Source organism: Enhydra lutris, unplaced genomic scaffold, assembly GCF_002288905.1.
Source record: "Enhydra lutris kenyoni isolate GAN:26980312 unplaced genomic scaffold, ASM228890v2 scaffoldscaffold27, whole genome shotgun sequence".
NCBI lineage: Eukaryota > Metazoa > Chordata > Mammalia > Carnivora > Mustelidae > Enhydra > Enhydra lutris.
Genome location: NW_019154111.1, coordinates 7,776,613 through 7,797,531, shown reverse-complemented (window position 1 = coordinate 7,797,531; position 20,919 = coordinate 7,776,613). Strand labels below are relative to the sequence as shown.

The window sequence follows — 20,919 nt, the reverse complement described above, 5'->3', positions numbered from 1 at the left end:
AAGCCATTTAAAATCATTTTTAAAATAAAATTCCCCTAATGAAAGAAGTTAATCCTTAAGCAACACTCTCCTTTACAAAGCAATGAGTTGAAAGTTACTGCTAGTAAAGTTGTCAGTACAAAATTTAATCTTTTCCTGCATTCTGTCATTTGATTATAATTGTCTCATCCTAATAAAATTAAAGACTTGCCTATGTAATTTTACGGAAACCAATTTTATATAATAAGTTAAAGTAATTCATGTTCAAAAACCTTGCGACAGAATTCATGTATTCATCTAAAGAATTCAACCACTGAACCTGACAGAAAGTATTCCAAACTATCAAAAAAAGAAAGAAACAAAATCCACAGAAGTACGAAGTTGCAATGTTCCTGAAGCTACATCTAAAAACTTAAACCATACAAAAATATTCTGAAATTACAGCTTTCGATTTCCTATCAAAACATCAAAAAATTTTAAATACCTCCTTCAAATGTACTAAAGATCCCAAATGAATTCATTTTGACTTCCAAGTGCAGAAACTAAGAATCTGATGACTGCAGGAGGAAAGTATGGTGTGAAGAAAATCACTTGAGAATATATTTAGCTAGCTAAAGTATCTTTACAAAAGATGTATTAAAGTCATTCACACTCTTCTGCCAGACAAACAGTCCTCTCCTAGAACACACTGCTTACAACTCAGCCAAGTATGACGGCCAAGGGTTTCTTAAACCTGTGTGTTGGTCTTATTTACAGGTACAAAGTGGAAAGCTTCTCCAATAGTGATGAAAAAAGAAAATGATATATACTGTCACTTAGAGTTGAAGATCAATTGTTTTAAACACGTTCCTACTAATAAACTAAATATAGGTAATTTTTTAAAGAAAAACCTCAAGTTACAACACAGGGCAAGGCTTGCTATATAAATTGCTTACAATTCTGAGTAGGGATTTATTTAGTTTCCCCAAATTGGGGTGTAAGTGGCTCAAAGAAGAAGGAAGTTTTATAAACAGCTTTTCTAACCTTGGTTTATATTTGATAAAGCAGACCATTTATCACAATCAAGTAAACAGAATGTGAAATGAGGATTCCTCAAGTATTGTAAGCAAAATTTATAAAAATCTCAATACAGCAATGTGCAAAAGTGATTAAAAGGGTAATTGCATGTATTTGTATTTACATTTGAGGTTTTACTTTTGCAAGTAAGAATTATACTGATGCATGAGATTGCTACTGTGACTTTCAACATTTTTACATATAACAGTGTCTTCTTTATGTTTAAACTTAAAATGTTGAAATGTATGTATCTGATCTACATAATCCTGTTTGCTTTTCTGATAATTCTTTATTTCACAGTGGTGTGATTACAGGCTCATTATACCATTAGGGCATTTCAATTTTGCTTTCATCAAAAAATGGACATCATCAGCCACCCTTTGCTCCTAGTTTTCTGCTTTTTAATGTAGATAATAATGACAGCAAGTGCCAACAAATGCATATAAGAGCACTGCTTTGTCATTTCTTTTCCCAGCCCCCTTCTTTTCTGTGGAAAAAAAATGGGGATTTACTTTTGGGGGAAAAAAATTCATTTTTCTTTTGCATACACACCTAATGAGTTTTCAAGAAAAACAATTTACTCAGATATCTACCATTCTAGAATGTTAAAAGAGAACTTCCCAAATCCAAAAATACTAAGTCTGATATTGGCTGGAAAGGAAATTTCCACCCAAACCATAAATTATTTCATCAATTAAGCCAACCCTCAATAATCAATTTTCAATACGGAAAAGATGTGAAACCCACATATAACCAGCAGATAATCAAAACCTCTTTATTTTCTTGTGGAGTTCACAGATTAATTCGGTTGTATGCCAGATTTATCTTATTTTGAAATGCCTAGGTTAATATTTGTTGGTATAATCAGAGTTCACATTAAGTGTCCCGGGGAAAGGTAATTCAGTGGAATGCTTAGTAGCAGGGAGAAGCGGGTCAAAAATAGAAGGGAAGAAAAAAAAACACACACACACACACACACACACACACACACAACCCACGTCCCAACAGAGCGAATAATCCACAAATAGATCAACTGAAAGCCGAAAGAAAACGTTCCTCTCCCGAGTAGCCCGAATAAATGATCTTCACTCGTGACGTTTAACAGTATCCTACCTCACTCAATTCACTTCCCAACTTGACTTTTCAGGGGCCACCACGGGGCATCCCTTTTTTTTCTGGAAGTGTATGTTGAAAGAATCTGTATAGAAAAGAGGGAATGAACGGAATATTCCCAAGAAAGCTGTGAAACAGGTGGGTAAGAACGAGCAGCAGCATGAGCTAGATACTTAAGGGGCAGCTTTAAAATGACAGATGTGGTAAAAGGAACGGCTGCAAATCGGAAGCGCTAATGTGGCAGATAGAGTAGGGGCTGATTGCAAGCACAAGAGGGGGGCAAAGGCTAACTCCAGAGTGGTAGCAGTGGAGCAAAAAACAAACAGCAGGACGAGTGGGCAATGAGTAGTGGGACTGATGAGCAGCAGCAACTCGGGTCAGAGTGGAAGTGATGGCTTTGGTCCTGGGAGACGGGGGCTGCTGGGACAAGGACGTCAGGGAGGGGAGAGAGAGCTCGGAAAACAAGGGAGTACTGAGACCCAAGATTTCTGCCCCTACAGAATCGTAGGGGAGAGAGCTGGAGACGAGAATCCGCTTCGGCTCCCCAATTGAGGAAATTTTCGAAGGAGTCGGTGCTCGCCGCCGCGCCGCCTTCTGCCCGGCTCCCTTTTCCTGGCGGTAACTGCTGTGGCGTAGAGGGGAGAGGGAGGAAGAGGAGAAGGAGGAGGAAGACCAAGAAGGAGGAGGGTGAAGATGAGGCGGGGGGTGGGGAGAAAGGGGGGTGCGGCCTGCACAGTCCCAGCGAAGCCTCCGCTCTCTCGTAGCCGGTCAGCCCCGGGTTTCCCCTAAGCCCAGCCCCGCATAGACTCACCCGCCTGCCTTGCCTCGCTTTTCCCTTAGCCGACTCCACGCGCTGCCGCGTCCTCACAAGAGACCACTGAACGAGTGTCGGGGAAAAAACTCTTCAGAACCGGGCCTGATTGCTTCAGCGAGTCCGACCTTTACGGCTGAGAGACAGACTCTCAGCTTTCGGTGGGTTCCACAGCCAGACGGGCCACCATCTTACATTAGGGTAAGACTCCTCCGGCCTCCGGTGCGCAGGCGCACGCCGATCCGACTGGGAGGGGCGGGGGAGGGGCGGGAGGAGAGGCGGGCGGTCGCTCCCGCAGCACCCTGGGAGTTATAGTCCGCGGAGGATAACCGCCCAGCTGCAAGCCGGGAGTTGAAGTTCTTGCTCGGAGGGCGGACCGGGTCGCCCGCCTCACGTGGCAGCTAGATTACTGCCTTTCTTCGTGTTTTGCTTCGTTCTATGGCCGTGTGTGAAGCTCCGCTGTCATTTCGTCGGCGGTCTCCGTTGGCTGCTCCGTTTCCTCGGTGTTTGCTTGGGAATGGGTTCCCAGAACTCGGGCGAGCTTAACCAATTTGGGGCTAGCTGGGAATGGCTCCTCTGTGCTCCGCCCACCATAGGTAGCAAAAGGGGCGGGGTAGAGGCAGGTTGCGGGTAGGAGGAGCGCGGGATTTGATCTAGGTTGAGAATTTGATTCTGAATTGGCGTCTGGGACAAGTAAGCCTTAAGTCGTTTCTCGTGCTTGCACATTTCGGAGCCACCACCCTGGAGCCCCTCTTCATCGTTAATCTCCAGTGAAGAAGTATCCCGCATTATCCTGTACAGAGGCACAAGAGAACGAAAGACCCGTGCACTTACAAAAACCGGTTTCTGAAGGTACAAATTTGAGATTACGTGGACTTCGCTGCAAATTAGTTCGGTGTTGTACCTGTACAGCTCTATGCATGCAGTTCACAAACCACCACACATCAGTACATCCTAAAGAATGTAAGAAGGTACTCGCAATCTGTACGAGCGCCGAGGCATCCTCTATCACAAAAATCAAGTTCCTGGTGACTCCCTCTTGTCTCCTAGAACTCTGGTGAAAGGGGCGCTCGAAGCACTCAGTTTTGATTATTGCGTGTATTCTGCACCCATTCATACAGTAAATATTCACTGAGCTCCTCCTGTGTGCCTGGCATGTTCTATACACGGGAAGAGGATGGTAAGTAAAACACAAAATTCCCTGTTTGTATTCTAAGAATGCCTATATCTATTCTACCTGTCTTAGGGTGAAGGAAAAGGGTTAGGAGGCAATCAATGTTTAAAATATATGATTAAAATGCGTAGTATATCATAACAGATGAAAGTTTAAAACAGAATGGGAATAAGAGGAGAAATTGCAATTTTAAAATCTGTGAACCTAATCTCATAGTGAGAAGACTTTGTTTCATTTTTTTGTTGTTGTGGTTTTTTTTTTAATACATTGGTTCTTTGTGTTTCAGTTTCTTCACTATCAAGCCTAGAGGCAACACTTACTTGGTGAAAATTTAAAACGTATGATAGGGCGCCTGGGTGGCTCAGTGGGTTAGGCCGCTGCCTTCGGCTCAGGTCATGATCTCAGGGTCCTGGGATCGAGTCCCGCATCGGGCTCTCTGCTCAGCAGGGAGCCTGCTTCCCTTCCTCTCTCTCTGCCTGCCTCTCTGCCTCCTTGTGATCTCTCTCTGTCAAATAAATAAATAAAATCTTTAAAAAAAAAAAAAAAAAAAAATAAAACGTATGATAAACTCACAGTATAAATTTGAAATTTTAGAATCACGAAATTATTATCTAGCAGGGAAACGTGAGAAATCATTTGGACTCACCTTTATGTAACCCTCTAAAAGCATTCAGTGTAGGGACGCCTGGATGACTCAGTTGGTTAAGTGTCTGACTTCCAGGGGCGCCTGGGTGGCTCAGTCTTTAAGCGTCTGCCTTTGGCTCAGGTCATGATCCCAGGGTCCTGGGATCCAGGACCACATTGGACTCTCTGCTCTGCAGAATCCTGCTTCTCCCTCTCCCACGCCCGCTGTTTGTGTTCCCTCTCTCAATTTCTCTCTGTCAAATAAATAAATAAAATCTTTTTTAAAAAAAAAAAGTATCTGGGGCGCCTGGGTGGCTCGGTGGGTTAAGCCGCTGCCTTCGGCTCAGGTCATGATCTCAGGGTCCTGGGATCGAGCCTCTCATCGGGCTCTCTGCTCAGCGGGGAGCCTGCTTCCTCCTCTCTCTCTGCCTGCCTCTCTGCCTGCTTGTGATCTCTCTGTCAAATAAATAAATAAAATCTTTAAAAAAAAAAAAAAAAAAAAAAGTATCTGACTTCCGACTCAGGTCATGATCACAGGGTCCTGGGATCAAGTCCCACATTGGGCTTCTTGCTCTGCAGGGAGCCTGCTTCTCCCTCTGCCTACCACTCACCCTGCTTGTGTGCGCGCGCTCACCCCCTCTCTGATAAATAAATAAAAGCTTTTAAAAATAAATAAATAAAAACATTCAGTGTAGGAGACCTTTTTTAAGTGTGTGTTTATTTCTTATATTACTAGTTTTATAGTGGGACATAAACGAAGTAATGAAAAGAACAAAATAAAAGGAATCCTTTCCATTATTAAAGATGAGAACCCATTGCATTAAAAACTAAAAGGGATCTTAGTCCTCATCTATTTAATCCGATGTTTCACAACCTTGTTTTAACCCAACACACCTTTTTTAAATGACAAATACTTTCATAATGTCTCGTTTATTAGCCTAAAATGAAATTCATAGATAATATAACCTGCATATATGCATGGTTTTGGTTTAAATCAAATATAAAATATAAAAAGTACAAAGAAAGTAATTTATAATGCAGTGATTTCTGTTCCAATATAAATGCTCAAGCATAACCATTCTAGAAAATATAATCAAGTCATAAATCAAGTGGCTACACTTATGTGTAAAATCCCTATGAATGTGAAAGCTACAACCGACACAGATATGGTATTTCCACCTCTGGTGGACAATACTAATCTATCCTCAGTGTCCACTATAGATAAATTTCTAAAATGTTCACTTTTAGAATTATGTAAAAATAAAAAACAGCTCTGTGTTCATATGTAAAAATAGGTCAGATTTTAGGTACAGATAGTTATACACAGGATTTTCATCTACACTGGGGCCTTTCAAAGTTATGAGGGACACAAAATAATTTTTCATTGAGGAACGTTTTACAAGAGTCTCTGTTCCCAGGCTCTGCTCTCTAAAGGCCAATAATACCTGCTAGAGTATCCAACACTAGGGGGCAATACCACACCTGCTGAGGGTCGTTCACTCCTGGAAACCTAACAGGGAAGAAATGCCATTTCCTAGGTCACTAACTAATTAGTGCCCTCTCATGCCAGTGCTCCTTTTACTGCTTTGTATTACCAAGTTTTCATATATATGTATGTATACATGCATATCATTTCACTTAGATTTATCCATATAACATGTAATTCTCATACCATTTTAAAAGTTAATTTACATTAAATTCTATTACCTGACTTTCAGGGTGCCTGAGTGGCTCAGTCAGTTGAGTGTCTGCCTTTATCTTGGGTGATGATCCCAGGGTCCTGGGATGGAGCCCCACATCGGGCTCCCTGCTCAGTAGGGAGCCTGCTTCTCCCTCTCCCTCTGCCCTTCCCCGTCCACTCATGCTCTGTCTCTCACTTTCCTTCTCTCTCAAATAAATAAATAAAATCTTTCAAAAAATAAAATAAAAAAGAGAAAAGGAAAGAACTCTATATTGGCCTGAAAGAATGTCCATGATATATTGTTTGGTAAAGAATAAGTAAGCTGGGGGGCGCCTGGGTGGCTCAGTGGGTGAAGCCTCTGCCTTCGGCTCAGGTCATGGTCTCAGGGTCCTGAGATCGAGCCCCACATCGGGCTCTCTGCTCCCCGGGGAGCCTGCTTCCTCCTCTCTCTCTCTGCCTGCCTCTCTGCCTACTTGTGATCTCTGTCTTTCAAATGAATAAAATCTTTAAAAAAAAAAAAAAAAGAATAAGTAAGCTGGGACACCTGGGTGGCTCAGTCAGTTAAGCCTCCGACTCGATCTCAGCTCAGGTCATGATCTCAGGGTCATGGAATCAAAGCCCTGTGTTCAGGGCTCTGGGCTGGGCCTGGAGACTGCCTAGGATTCTCTCTTTCCCTTTCCCTCTATCCCCCTCCCCCGCCACGGCTCGTGTGCATGCATGCACTCTGGCTCTCTCTCTATCTCTAAAATCTTTAAAAAAATAAGTAAATTACAATTTATATAATGTATATAATGTATACATAATGTTATATAATGTAATTCATTTTTTAGAAATAAAAAAGTATCCAAAAATATGTGAATACATTTTCATCCAGCACAGAAAAAGAATGGGAAGATATGTACCCATCAAATATTTGCTGTGTGGTTGGTTACCTTGAGGAATTGCAACTGGAAAGAGGTGGGGGGTAGAATACAATGCTTTCTTTATAAATTGCTATATTCCTTGATTGTTACATGTATATATATATGTATATATATGAATTACTTTTAAGCGTTTTTTTAAAAATAGAAGAACACTCCACTGTGTGGAGAATGGATAGGAGAAAAGCAGGAATGAAAATAGAGCAAGTAATTTAAAGAACATTTTCGTTATCAAGGTGGTGGTTCTGGGGGCGCCTGGGTGGCTCAGTGAGTTAAAGCCTCTGCCTTCGGCTCAGGTCATGATCCCGGGGTCCTGGGATCAAGTCCCACATCGGGCTCTCTTCTCAGAGGGGAGCCTGCTTCCTCCTCTCTCTCTGCCTGCCTTTCTGCCTACTTGTGATCTCTGTCTGTCAAATAAATGAATAAAATCTTAAAAAAAAAAAAAGGTGGTGATTCTGGTTGAGGTGACAATGAAGTTAGCAAAGAGGTAATAAATTCAAGACATTCTTTGTGGGCCCTTGGGTGGTGCAGTTCGACTCTTGGTTTCAACTCAGGTCTGATCTTGGGGTTGTGTGATTGAGCCCCACTGCGCTCTGTGCTCTCACTCAGCTGAGAGTCCGCTTGGGTTTCTCTCTCCTTCTTCTCTTCCCCTTCCCCCTGCTTGTGCGCACGTGTGCGTGAGCTCGCGCGCTCTCTCTCTCTCTTTCTCTCTCTCTCTTGCATAAATAAATAAATGCATCTTTTGAGGGTGGGAGATATCTTTGGCCTTGGTGATGAACTGGGTAAGGGAAATGTGTTTATAAATGGCTCTTGGATTTTCTGACCTAAATGGCCTTGCAGATGGTGACTCCTTTGATAAGAATGGTGAACATTCAAACAGCATCTGGAGAGAATGAAAACAACATAATTAGAGGAACTACAGGATTGCAGGAAAGTAAGGATTGCATGTTTGAAATTAGAGAACTTGAAAATGATGGCAATTGTATTTTGTTCAACTTAGTGATTTTTCTCTAACAAAGGTTATGTACTTGGGTTTTACCACAGCAGCCGTGGATAGAAGGGCTTATCTAGGCTGAAGAGAATGCAAACAGGGAAGGGTTAATGGGCAACCAGCACTATGGGTTGTTTCCAATTTTGTCAACCTTCATAAATCATTAATATATGGATATTTTAAATAAATAAAATTTCCAAGTTACTCTTGGGGTATAGTCTCAAATGTAAACCTACTGGGCCAAAGGAAATTATCAGTTTTATGACCCTTGTCATGGCCAGGTTGCTTTAATATTAATGGATATCAATACCACTTTGTTTGGGGGGCCTTTTTTTCCAAAAACCCATTTACTCTGAGTTTTATCTTTCCTCCTTCATTTTAATTATTTAGTGAATAGTGGAGTGCTAAATATTGAGTGTTGGTAGGGAGGAAAGCACTAAACACCTCCAAGATGTTGGGCTTAAAAAGGGAAGACAGAAAACAATAAACAAAGTTAATAGCAAAAAAAACAAAACAAAACTCTACTTCTGTGTTGGCAAAGTATTAGGAAAGACAAAGAACAGAGTAATGGAACTATCAGGAGGAGATTTACTTTAGATTGGAAAGCCTCTCTAAAGAGAGAACTTAATCTAAAATTAAAACGTTTAGAAAGGATCACCCATTTAAAAAATGGCCCGTGCCAGGCCAGGAGGCAGGAATGAGTTAGCATATTCCAGAAACGGAAAGTTAGCCTGTGAGGCTACGGCATCCAAAGACAGAGTGGTAGAAGATGAGGTTAGGGAAGAAAGCAAAAATCCAGATTATCTGGGGTTCTACATGGAATTTGGACTCCATTCTAAGTAGAGTAAGAGACATTTGAACAGTTTGGAGCAGAAGAGTAATGTAAATCAATTTATCTTTTCGAAAGATCAGAGTGGCTACCCTGTAGAGAATGGATCGAAGATAAGTTGCAAATGTGTAAGTGGAGAGACCAGTTAGGATGTTAATACAGAAGTACAGCCTGGAGATGATAAATGGCTTAGACTAGGGCAGGGCTGGGGCTACGGTCAAGCGAGGGAAGTCTTCACCTTGGGCACAACATTCAAGCAAGCACCAAAAGATGTAGGAACCAAGGTAAATAATATTTTGAGATAACATTTTTAAAAATCAAAATTAATGCAAAAAACTCCACGACGAGGAAAATGTTAAAATCAAAAATAGAAGATCCAACCCTAAATTTAGAAAATGCTGCCTCACTTCTTTCCCCTTCCCCCTAACCCTGACCCTGGTTCCAATGAAATTTTATTTACCAAAATAGGTGGCTGGCCCACAGGCTATCATTTGCTGGCTTAATTTTTCTTTTTAAATCATTCATTTAAGAGGAAATACAAATGGCTCATTGATATATTACCCTACAACCAAACAGTTCCACTCCTGGGCAGGAGCGGTATATGTATAATGTATATAAATGTGTGTGTGTGTGTGTGTGTGTGTGTGTGTGTGTGTGTGTATTTATGTGTAAAATCTGACACCTGTATGCCAGGAGACTCAAAGGCAGCATTAGTTGCAGTAGCAAAAACCCTGGAAACAACCCAAACGTCAATCAAAGTGGAATGCATAAGAGTAGTTTAATATGGTGTAATTCTATACAGAAAAAAAAAAGAAAAGAAAAGAAAGAAAGGAAAAGAAAAAGAAAAAAAAGAACTATAACTACATATTTCAATTTCAGAGACTGATTTTCTCTCTCTTTTTTAAAGATTTTATTTATTTATTGGACAGACAGATAAGTAGGAAGAGAGGAAGGCAGAGAAAGATGTGGGGGAGGGAAGCAGGCTCCCTGCTGAGCAGAGAGCCTGATGCGGGGCTCAATCTCAGGACCCTGGGATCATGACCTGAGCCAAAGGCAGAGGCTTTAACCCACTGAGCCACACAGTCCCCCTATCTCTCTCTCTCTCTCTCTCTCTCTTTCTTTTTTTTTTTTTTTTTGAGATTTTATTGATTTATTTGACAGAGAGTGAGAGAGAGAAAGCACAAGCAGGGGGAAGCAGCAGAAGGAGAAGGAGAAGCAGGCTTCCCAGTGAGCAGGGAGTCTGACTCAGGGCTCTATCCCAGGACCCTGGAAGGCAGATGCCCAAACAACTGAACCACCAGGCACCCCTGATTTTCTTTTTAAATGGGCTCCATGCCCACTGTGGGGCTTGAACTCATAACCCTGAGATTAACAATCACATACTTTCCTGACTGAGCCAACCAGGTGCCCCTCAAAGAATGATTTTCAAAAGAATATATAGGGCAAAGGAAGAAAGTCACATAGGAATACATATGACGGTTAACAGTGTGATACATTTTATACAGAGTTCAAAAATAGGCAGAACTAAATAATATTGCCCAGAGATACATAGAGTTAAAATTACAAAGAAAAACAAGGAAACATTTTACACAAAATTCAGCACTCGGTTATCTCTATGGGGACAAAAAGGACCATGATCTGGGAAGGTTATGCAGAGAACTTGGTGTGGTGTGTTTCTTGATGGATCCTGTAGGCACACTGGTGTTCATGTTAAGTATTATTTTTAAGAGATGCAAATACATTTTGTACTTCTTTGTGTGATATGTTTCACAATGAAAACAATTATATTATTCAAGGACATACTTATCAAAGAATTGAATTAGTAGTCAGGTTTCCCGTCCTAAAAGACACTAATATTTTGTAGACATGAATATTTTGCAATCGTTCAAGATATAGATAATATCTCTCTTATTCAACTTTCCTTACTCAACTTTTAAACTTATGGAGATAAATACAGTATAATTTACCAAATCCATGGATTAAAATAGAAAGTACATATGATCATTCTAATAGATGCAGAAAAAGCTTTCAGTAAAAGTCAATGCTCAATGATTAAAATTTACATTTTTGCAAACTAGGAATAAAAGGGAACTTCCTTAATCCACTAGAAACCTAGAGCAAAAATTACACTTAATGGGGGAATTTCAAAAGCATTTTCTTTAAAACATGACAAGAACGTTCACTATTACCATAGTAATGGATGGTGTAGCCGATGTAAAAAGACATAAAAAGGAAACAAGAACAACAACTAGGAAGAAAGAGAAAAAAACTCTCATTATATATAGATAGTATGATTGTCAATGGAGAAATTCCAGAGAATGTATGAACAAACAAAACTAAAGAGATTTCAGCAAGGTTGTTGGTTTCATCATCACCCTACAAAAATCAATAGCATTTATATACATATCAGCAATTACAATCAGAAACAATTTAAAAATGCACATGACAAAAAATAGTAAAATTTGTTAAGTTTGGGGAATGGGTTTTTAACCCCGTGGGCTTTCTGGCTTTCCGTAATAGCATGAAAGATGATTCTGACCAGCCTTTCCTTGCACACATACCACTTAGTGTTGGATAGTATACATGCAAAATAAATTGGGTGGGGAGAACATTCTAGAAATGCAACAAAGCATCATTCCTCATTATCCCACATAGACATATGCTGAATTTAAGCCTGGCATAGACTGGTATACCCTTACAAAAAAGGGAGGGGGGAAGGGGTGGCCCCAGGACCACACCCCTGTGATGTGGTAAGTATATACAAAGAATGGGATCAGGAGACATCTAGGCAATTATGTATAACAAGAACCTCCTGGTTGGGAAATGACTGTCAGCAAAGAAAAGCTTCTGGAGCTCAGGTTCTGATAATGGCCCTTTTTTGTGTTACGATAACACCGATCTAGTGAGCCAGCTTCTTGCTAGGCTACTTGCATGATCAGCTATGGCCACAGAAGTGCTGTGTAACAAATGACCCCAGAAATGCAGTGTCTTAAAAGAATTATCATTTGTTTTCTCTCAGGCAGCTGCAGATCAGCTGAAGTTCAGCATATCTAAACTGGGCTTATCTGAGTGGCTCTGCTTCAAGATGCAGATCCAGCTGGGGTTGTCTCCTCTGCGGGTTCAGCTCAGGATTGCTTTCATTCGTGTTCATTCTGGGGCCCAGGCAGAAGGGCGGCAGCTTCCCTAGCAAAGTTCTTCTTAGGATACTGCAGAGATGCCTGAGGGCTGGCCCAAATACGCAAGCACATGGAAAGGCCCTCCTTGTACCACTTTGTCAACATTTCAGTAGTCAAAGCAAATCACATGACCAAGTTCCAATCAAAAGAACCAGGAGGTAGACTCCTCTCATGGAGGTTGAGTGGAGTGAATATTTGCTGAACCATCATCCAATTTACCGTGATACTGAAAGAGGGACCATCTAGAACTCTCTGTCTTCACTCTACACTCTACTTTCTGGTTCTTGGGGGCTCTTTAATAGAAATAATTTTTTTCCTCTCACTAAAGACCATGAAAAAGAATCTGCATAGGGGCACCTGGGTGGCTCGCTTGGCTAAGCATCTGCCTTCAGCTCAGGTCATGATCCCTGGGTATATCATGTCATGAACAAGCCCCACACTGAACTCATGCTCTCTCTCGCAATTTCTCTCTCTCAAATAAATAAATAAATAAAATCTTCATTATTTTTTTAAAGATTTTTTTATTTATTTGTCAGAGACAGAGCAAACAAGAGTGACAGGCAGAGGGAGAAGCAGGCTCCCTATCGATCAAGGAGCCTGATGCTGGCTTTGATCCCTGGACTCCAGGATCATGACCTGAGTGGAAGGCAGATGTTTAACCAACTGAGCCACCCAAGCATCCCTAAATAAAAATCTAAAAAAAAACAAAAAAAAGAATTTGGATAAATGCCAGAGTGTTTACTAAAAAGCACTGAAGTCATGATAATATAGTGGGCTTTGACCTGGGAAGGAGTTGGAGCTTAAACTCCTTTGAGTTGAGACCATTTCTGTCCAAGGGGCCTTTGCTTATGCAAAAGAAAAAATTTAATTTATTTTTTTTAAAGATTTTATTTATTTATTTGACAGACAGAGATCACAAGTAGGCTGAGAGGCAAGCAGAAAGAGAGGAAAGGAAGCAGGCTCCCTGCTGGGCAGAGAGCCCCATGTGGGGCTCGATCCCAGGACCCTGGGATCATGACCTGAGCTGAAGGCAGAGGCTCTAACCCACTGAGCCACCCAGGCGCCCCGAAAAAGAATTTAAGAGACAAGCCTGCCCTTGGTCAATGGTCAAAGGTAAGTCTTTTGGGTACCAAAGATAAAGATCCCCTTCTTGTTAAATATGCTGAAGGAATATTGCTTTTACCCTAGGGCCATTAGTTTACTTAAGGGGAACAGCTGAAAAGTAGGGCAGCTTCATGAACCTGGAGCTAAAGGAATAGGGGTTAGAATTTAACCTTCTGCACTTGACTGGGAACCTGGAATGCCGTACTTCAGAAGGTAAGGGCAGATACTCTCCAGCAGGTCATGGAGGTCACTTGATCCTGCCCTTGGCGGCTAGTCCCATCAAGTTCTTGGTAGAAGGAAACAAAAGTTCTCTGGAGAAACCCTACATTATTGTAGCTTTTAATATATTCTTAAAAGTAATGTTTAAAATAAAATGTCGAAGAGGGGCACCTAGCTGGCCCAGTTGGTGGAGCATGTGACTCTTGAGTTGTGAGTTCGAGTCTCAGGTTGGGAGTGGAGACTACTTGATTACAAATAAATAAATAAATAATAAATAATATAAAATAAAATGTCTAAGAAACAATAAGAAATTATGGAATACATTTCAGGTCAAGATAATGCAGGATTGAGGGGTGCCTGGGTGGCTCAGTGGGTTAAAGCCTCTGCCTTCGGCTCAGGTCATGATCCCAGGGTCCTGGGATCGAGCCCCGCATCGGGCTCTCTGCTCAGCAGGGAGCCTGCTTCCTCCTCTCTCTCTGCCTGTTTCTCTGCCTGCTTGTGATCCCCGTCTGTCAAATAAATAAATAAAATCTTTTAAAAAAAAAAAGATAATACAGGATTGAAACCCAGGTGCTCACCACAATGAGCTGATCATTAATGAGCCCTTTTTTTCTCTCTTCTACCTATGGATCTCACTACCCATGCTCCCTCACATCCTATTACGTCTTTGAATCTCCCATGTAACTACTTTCACCCCAGTCGGCTTCTGAAGGATTGCAAACTAGTACAAGAGAGGGGCCCCTGGGTGGCTAAGTAGGTTAAGTGTCTAACTCTTGATTTTGGCTCAGGTCATGAGCTCAGGATCGTGAGATAGAGCCCTGCATCAGGCTTAAGATTTTCTCTCTCCCTCTTCTCCCCCATTTTGCATGTACATTCTCTCATTCTCTCTATAAAATAAGTAAACCTTAAAAAACAAACAAACAAAAAATATTGGGGCACCTAGGTGGCTCTGTCGGTTAAGCGTCTGCCTTCAGCTTGGGTCTTCATCCTGTGATCCTGGGGTCCAACGCTATGTCGGGCTCCCTGTTTAAAGGGGAGCCTGCTTCTCCCTCTCCCCACTCTTCTTGCTCTCTCTTTCTTTCTCTCACTGTTTATCTCTCTCTCTCTCAAATAAATAAATAAAATCTTTAAAAAAAAACCCTAGTACAATTATACAATCATATAACCCCCACCACAATCAAGATATAAAACTGCCCTCACCCTAATAAGTTTCTTTGTGCCTCTTTGCAGTCAATTCTCTCTCCCTACCCTCAACCTCATGCTGCCACTGACCTGCTTTTATTACTACCATTTTGCTTTTTACATATTTTCATATAAAATGGAAAATTTAATTGATTTTTTTCCATCTTGTTGATTTTATTGCATGGAAGTTAAAGGAAATTTATTTTATCTGCTTGAAACTGTTGACTTCATCCAAGAAGTATCCTAGAGAGACTCCCATTTGTGTCTACCTCTGGGATTCACGGAAGTCTGACACCTCCGGGAGACAGGGACGGCCACCAGAAGTCTATGTATAGAAGATCTCAAGAAATTTCCTGAGAAGTGAGTCTTTGGGAAAGAACCTGGCATATAAGGTTATAACAAAACCTTAGTCATTGGAGGACCAGAGAATATTACTGAGTCAGTCATGTTTGTTACTCAGATCTGTGTCCCAGTTCGGCCCTCTCTATAAAATCGTATCTGAGTAATATGGGAACCCAAGTGCAGGTGTGTGTGCTGGGAAGAAGAGGAAATGTGAGCTATGAGTCAAATACGAAAGAGCAATTTCCCTAAAATCTCTGTGTGACATTGGTATACAAGCATCATGTTTACTACTCATTCATAAAGTGGGATATCCAAAGCACACTTGCCCAGAATTCAGAGGACCTTTGGCACCTTGACAAATCCAGCAACCCTGCCACGGTGATCTTTATTGAGGAAGGAGGTGGCAACAAGGGCAAATGACAGCTTGGCGAGCACCAGCAGTGTGATGGGCACATGCACGTGGTTTGGCAGGAAGCCGAATCCTCAGCTCTTACTGCCACTGGGGGGTGGAGGTGGTGTCTCGGAAGTAGACCAGATAGCCCAATGATTCAGAATTTGGACTTCTGGGCACGTGGGTGGCTCAGTTGGTTAAGTGTCTAATTCTTTATCTCAGCTCAGGTCCCTCATTGGGCACCTCGCTGAGCATAGAGCCTACTTGATTAAAAAAAAAAAAAAAAAAGCATTTGGACTTCAGAGACTGGTCCGTGCTGAAACCCCAGTGTCATTCTATCCTACCAACATGGGGTGCCCTGATATGCCAACTATTGGTAGATGTCTGAGCTTTAACAATTCTTTTATTCCCTCAAGAAATTCTTATTGAGGATCTGCCATGTGTCAGGCATCCATGAGGATGTGGCCATGAGCAAAGCAAACCACTAATGGAGAGAAGTGCCAAGGCTCAAGTAAGTCATTCTGTGCTGGGAGCACCGAGACTCATTCAGCCTGCTCGTGGTGTCTTACTATTTCCAAGTTACAGACTCCTTGACACATGCCACCAAGCTCTCCCTTTGAACAACTGAGTTTGGAATCTGCAGCTCTGACCTGGATAGTTCCATCGGTTTCTTCTTGAGTCTCTACCCTTCCCGTCTCCTGCTCCCCTTCTCTGAGAGAGGGGTGTTCAGACATTTATCCTCCTACAGCCCAGATAACTTCATCAGAAGGGACGGGAGAGAGAGAGAGAATCCCCAGAGAGACCTGTGTAACCCTAAGTACCTTTGCTCTGCTTCTGTCTTTTCTGATCTTACAGGAAGAGACCAAGGCTGTAGTTCAGTGTTAGAGGTTATCCCATGTAGGACCCCGGTTCTGGGGCTCTCTGGCCCTGTTCTTGTTTCTGTGAGAGTCTGGCTCCAACTCAGGTTGTTTTTGTCATTTTCACTGTATAGGGTTCCTGAATGCCAAGAACACCCCTGGACCCTGGCTAACATAAGTGGGAAATAAATTTATTAGAAGGATATTGGATGACTCAGAACTGGCTGGGAAATGGAGAACCAGGCTTAGAAATCGGACAGGAACCAGGGGGCAGGCAGCTGGAGCAGTCTGGTTTAAAGGACAAACATGGCAGGCATCATATCATCACCATTGTTCTGCATGGCTCCAATGGTACCGTTGTATCTGTTGCATACTGCCGCAGGTAGAATCGACTAACTCCTCCTCCTTGCATCATCCATTGAGTCCCAGAAAGAGCATCTCCTCGCAGGGCCTAGGTCATATGCCTGAGCTTTAGCAGTCCAGAAACTCAGGCAAAACAGATGGCGTATTCATTGGTTGCCCTCAGCTTCCCCTGGCTGATTCTCCCCCAAGTGGGAGGAGAAGGATTGGTCATAGGTCAAGATGTAAAATCATATTTGGCAAGAGGCTTCCATGGGTTTCGTGCTGATCCTGTTTGAGCCCATCATTGTATAGCCATCTGTCAGATATTGTTATTTCTTTTTAATTCAATAACTGTTTTTAGTTCCCTGTGACTCCCTTGCCCTCGTTCCCACCTCTCACTTTGCCCCATTTCTCTGCAACCTTATTTGAACCTATTTATTCTGCTGTCTTCATGACTAAGACCCTTCCTGTAGCCTTCATAATTTCAAATTTGTAGTCTTGTATTCTGTACTTTTTCCATCTTTAAGGCCTTTGTACACTGGAAAAATCTGTGCACTTGGAGCTCAGGTTATCTCTTTTCAACCATCCTGTTCTGCTATCTAAACACTTAATGTGTAAACCATTCTACTGATAGAGTAACTCATTCCAAAAAATTCAGTTTTCCTTTACATATTACAAACCTCTAATTTCTGTTATAGTTCATTATTCTCCTCAACTACTAGAAATTTATTTTTTTTCCCTTTTTAAAAAACTTTGGAAATAACTACTCTAAAAAAGGTTTCAAAGAATTTTCTTGGGGTACCTGGGTGGCTCAGTCAGTTAAGCATTTCCCTTCAGCTCAGATCATGATCTCAGGGTCCTGGGATCGAGACCCGCACAAGGTTCCCTGCTCGGTGGGAAGCCTGCTTCTCCCTCTCTCACTCCCCCTGCTTATGCTGTCTCTGTCTCTCTCAAATAAATAAGATCTTTAAAAAAAAAAATAAGAGCAGCTTTATTTCCAAAAAAAAAAAAAAAAAAAGAACCTTTGTTTTCAGTGTTTACCTGATGTTATTTTCCCTGTAAAAAGAAACATCTGTGGTTTATATGTTTAAGTATATTCTTTTCAGTATTGTTTGTAACAGCAAAATATAAGTTCTAACCATCCAAAGATAGTGGACAGGCTAAAAGTATTATGACATATTAATATTGGAAGTCTACAGAGTCACATAAATGAATGATTCAGATCTGTATATATAATGGTATGGAGCCCTGCCCATCATGTCCTGGTATGAAAAAAAAGCAGGGAACAGAAGTTTATGTATGGTATGTTATCATTTGGGAAAAAAAAATATGTATGCAAAGAATATCTCCAGATGGATATACAAGAAACTAGTAATAGTGATTCCCTCTGGAGAAAGAATCTGTTGGCTCAGGAGGTAAGATGAGAGGGAGAGATTCTTTGCACAGTACACTCAATGTGGTATCAAAATAAAATAAATTCCTTCTACTGGGAGAAAATCCAGACACAGAGACAAAGACTATAATAATTTATAATTCATCTGGAAGACTTTGAAAAACTACTCCATTTAAAGACTTTTGGTTTGTGGTTTAAATATTTTCTCATTTCTCCTCTGGGTTTGATTGCCACAAAAACTTTGGGAAAATAGGATTTTTGGTTTCACTTTATTTCTCTGGAGGAGGCTGATCTGCATTTTTGAAGAGCCATTCTAGAACAGAGGGGATGGATATTGGAACTGCATCTTCCCTTCTCTGTTACTCTCTCTTCAACAAGTATTTACTGAGCACCAGCAGGCCCGTGAGGCCCAGTGGCACACATTCAAGTGGCCTGTATGTTTCATACCCGGATGAGAATAAAGTGGGAGAAAATATACACTTGATTGATCATGATTAATTCTCGTTCCATTGTTCAGGGTACAGTTCTGGGTGATTTTTCTCATTCCAAGTCCTTGAAATACCAATAAAGAGACGTAAGAGTAAAAAGAAAAATCCTTATATGTTCAGGGACATTTGCTTCCCAACTGTGCATTTTTTTTTTCCTCCTCGTATTCCAGTAGGTAGCAAACAGTATTTAATAAATGAGGATCCTGGGGCGCTTGGGTGCCTCAGTGGTTAAACCTCTGCCTTTGGCTCAAGTCATGATCCATGATTTGGATCAAGCCCCGCATTGGGCTCTCTGCTCAGCAGGGAGCCTGCTTCCCCACCCCCGCCCCCGCCCTGCCTATCTCTCTGCCTACTTGTGTTCTCTGTCTGTCAAATAAATAAATAAATAAATAAATAAATCTTTTTTAAAAAATGAGGATCCTATTTTCATGGCATAAGCTTTTATAGAACAAACCAAGTATATAATCTACAAAAATGTCATAGTAGAAGTTTCCATTTAAATATTTAAATACGTATGTTTAAGGGCGCCTGGGTGGCTCGGTGGGTTAAGCCTCTGCCTTTGGCCCAGGTCATGATCCCGGGGTCCTGGGATTGAGCCCCGCGTCTGGCTCTCTGTTCAGCGGGGAGCCTGCTTCCCTTCCTCTCTCTCTGCCTGCCTCTCTGCCTACTTGTGATTTCTGTCTGTCATATAAATGAATAAAATCTTTAAAAATAAATAAATAAATAAATAAATAAATACGTATGTTTAATTGTATTTCAATCGTTTTCACAATTTGCTTGGAATCTGAAGAGATCAGTAAAATAATGCTGCATGATTGGAAATAAAATAAATCTTTTAACCTTCCCCCCCCCACATGGCATCTACTGACATCTTGCAATGCTGTGAGAATTCAGTTCTCTAATTCTTTTCCAAAGATTTAGACAGCTATTTCCACCTTGAGACATTTGTAGAGACTAAATAAAAAGCAGAGCATCTGAGACAGAAATATCTGGTACTTCACACACCCGTGTTGCAATTGTAATGCAAAGGCCAATGAAAAGTAACAAATCCAAGCCATAAAGAATGCCATGAAGAAACCACTAGGAAAACTACTTGACCACAAAAGTCTAAGGAACAGCAATCCCAGATTCCATAGTACATACAGATAGATAGTTTATGCATTCATTCATACATTCAAGAACATGGGCTCCAAAGTCAGACAGCCTCAGTTATAATCTTGACTTTGTTACTTACTGCTAATGTGACCTTGTTCAAATTACTCAACTTCTCTGTGTCTCAGTCTCCTTAAGTGTAAAATCATGCATACCTCCTAGGACTTTTAAATATCGGCTGTTTGCACAGTACCTGGCACAAGGTCAACATTATAGAAGATCTTGTGAGATTAATAATTATTTGAACAAGCCTGCATTGAGCAACTACTATGGTTCAGGCCCATTTACAGTGGTAAATGAGCGAGTCACAGCCTCTGCCTCCATACCTTTGAGGCTATGGAGAAAAACAACTAAATATGTGATTAGAGAAAATGTGCGGAGTGTTTGGACAAGGAATGTATAAAGTGTTACACTTTACATCTCTAGCTTAGGTCAAAGCAAAGTCCAGCTGGAAGAGGCAGTACCAGTATAGGGGTTAAGTGGCTCTGGGAAGTCCAGCTCTCTGGCTTTGTATCATGGTTCCAGCACTTCCTGCTTGTGTGACTTTGAACAACTTACTTAACCTCTCTGTACCTCGGATTTCTCACCTATAAAATGGAAATCATAATTGTACCTGCCTCTCAGAGGCAGGATTAAATGAGTTTTATTTAAAATACTTAAACAGTACCTAGAATATGGTGAGCACTCTAAGTGCTTATAGAAGTGTATTAATAGGGACACCTAGGTGGCTCAGTGGGTTAAAGCCTCTGCCTTCAGCTCAGGTCATGATCTCAGGGTCCTGGGATCGAGCCCCGCATCGGGCTCTCTGCTCATCAGGGAGCCTGCTTCCCTCCGCCTGCCTACTTGTGATCTCTGTCTGTCAAATAAATAAATAAAATCTTTAAAAAAAGTGTATTAATAATAAATAGTACTTGAGTATTACGTATTATTACTTAATAATTATTATCACATCATGAAAATAGGATAATACTATGATATTCTTATAGTTCATCTTGTCTAGCTCTCTTCTTTAGTTTTACCTCCCTTTTTATGAGACATGCAAAGATTTTAGAGCATTATGTTTTACCTGCGTCTTTTGCCTAAATCAATTGTATA

At 41.2% G+C, this 20,919-nt stretch overlaps 1 protein-coding gene across 6 annotated transcripts in view; it reads right to left on the bottom strand.

The window, feature by feature from the left end:
- LOC111152086 (CCR4-NOT transcription complex subunit 4) overlaps positions 1–3,196 on the bottom strand; it is a 140,021-nt gene extending 136,825 nt beyond the window's left edge. For all 6 annotated transcript variants that reach the window (XM_022510390.1, XM_022510392.1, XM_022510391.1 and 3 more), the window contains exon 1: positions 2,960–3,196. The gene's annotated coding sequence lies outside the window, so the exon portion shown is untranslated. The remainder of the gene's footprint in view (positions 1–2,959) is intronic.
- Between the last annotated feature and the right edge of the window lie 17,723 nt (positions 3,197–20,919).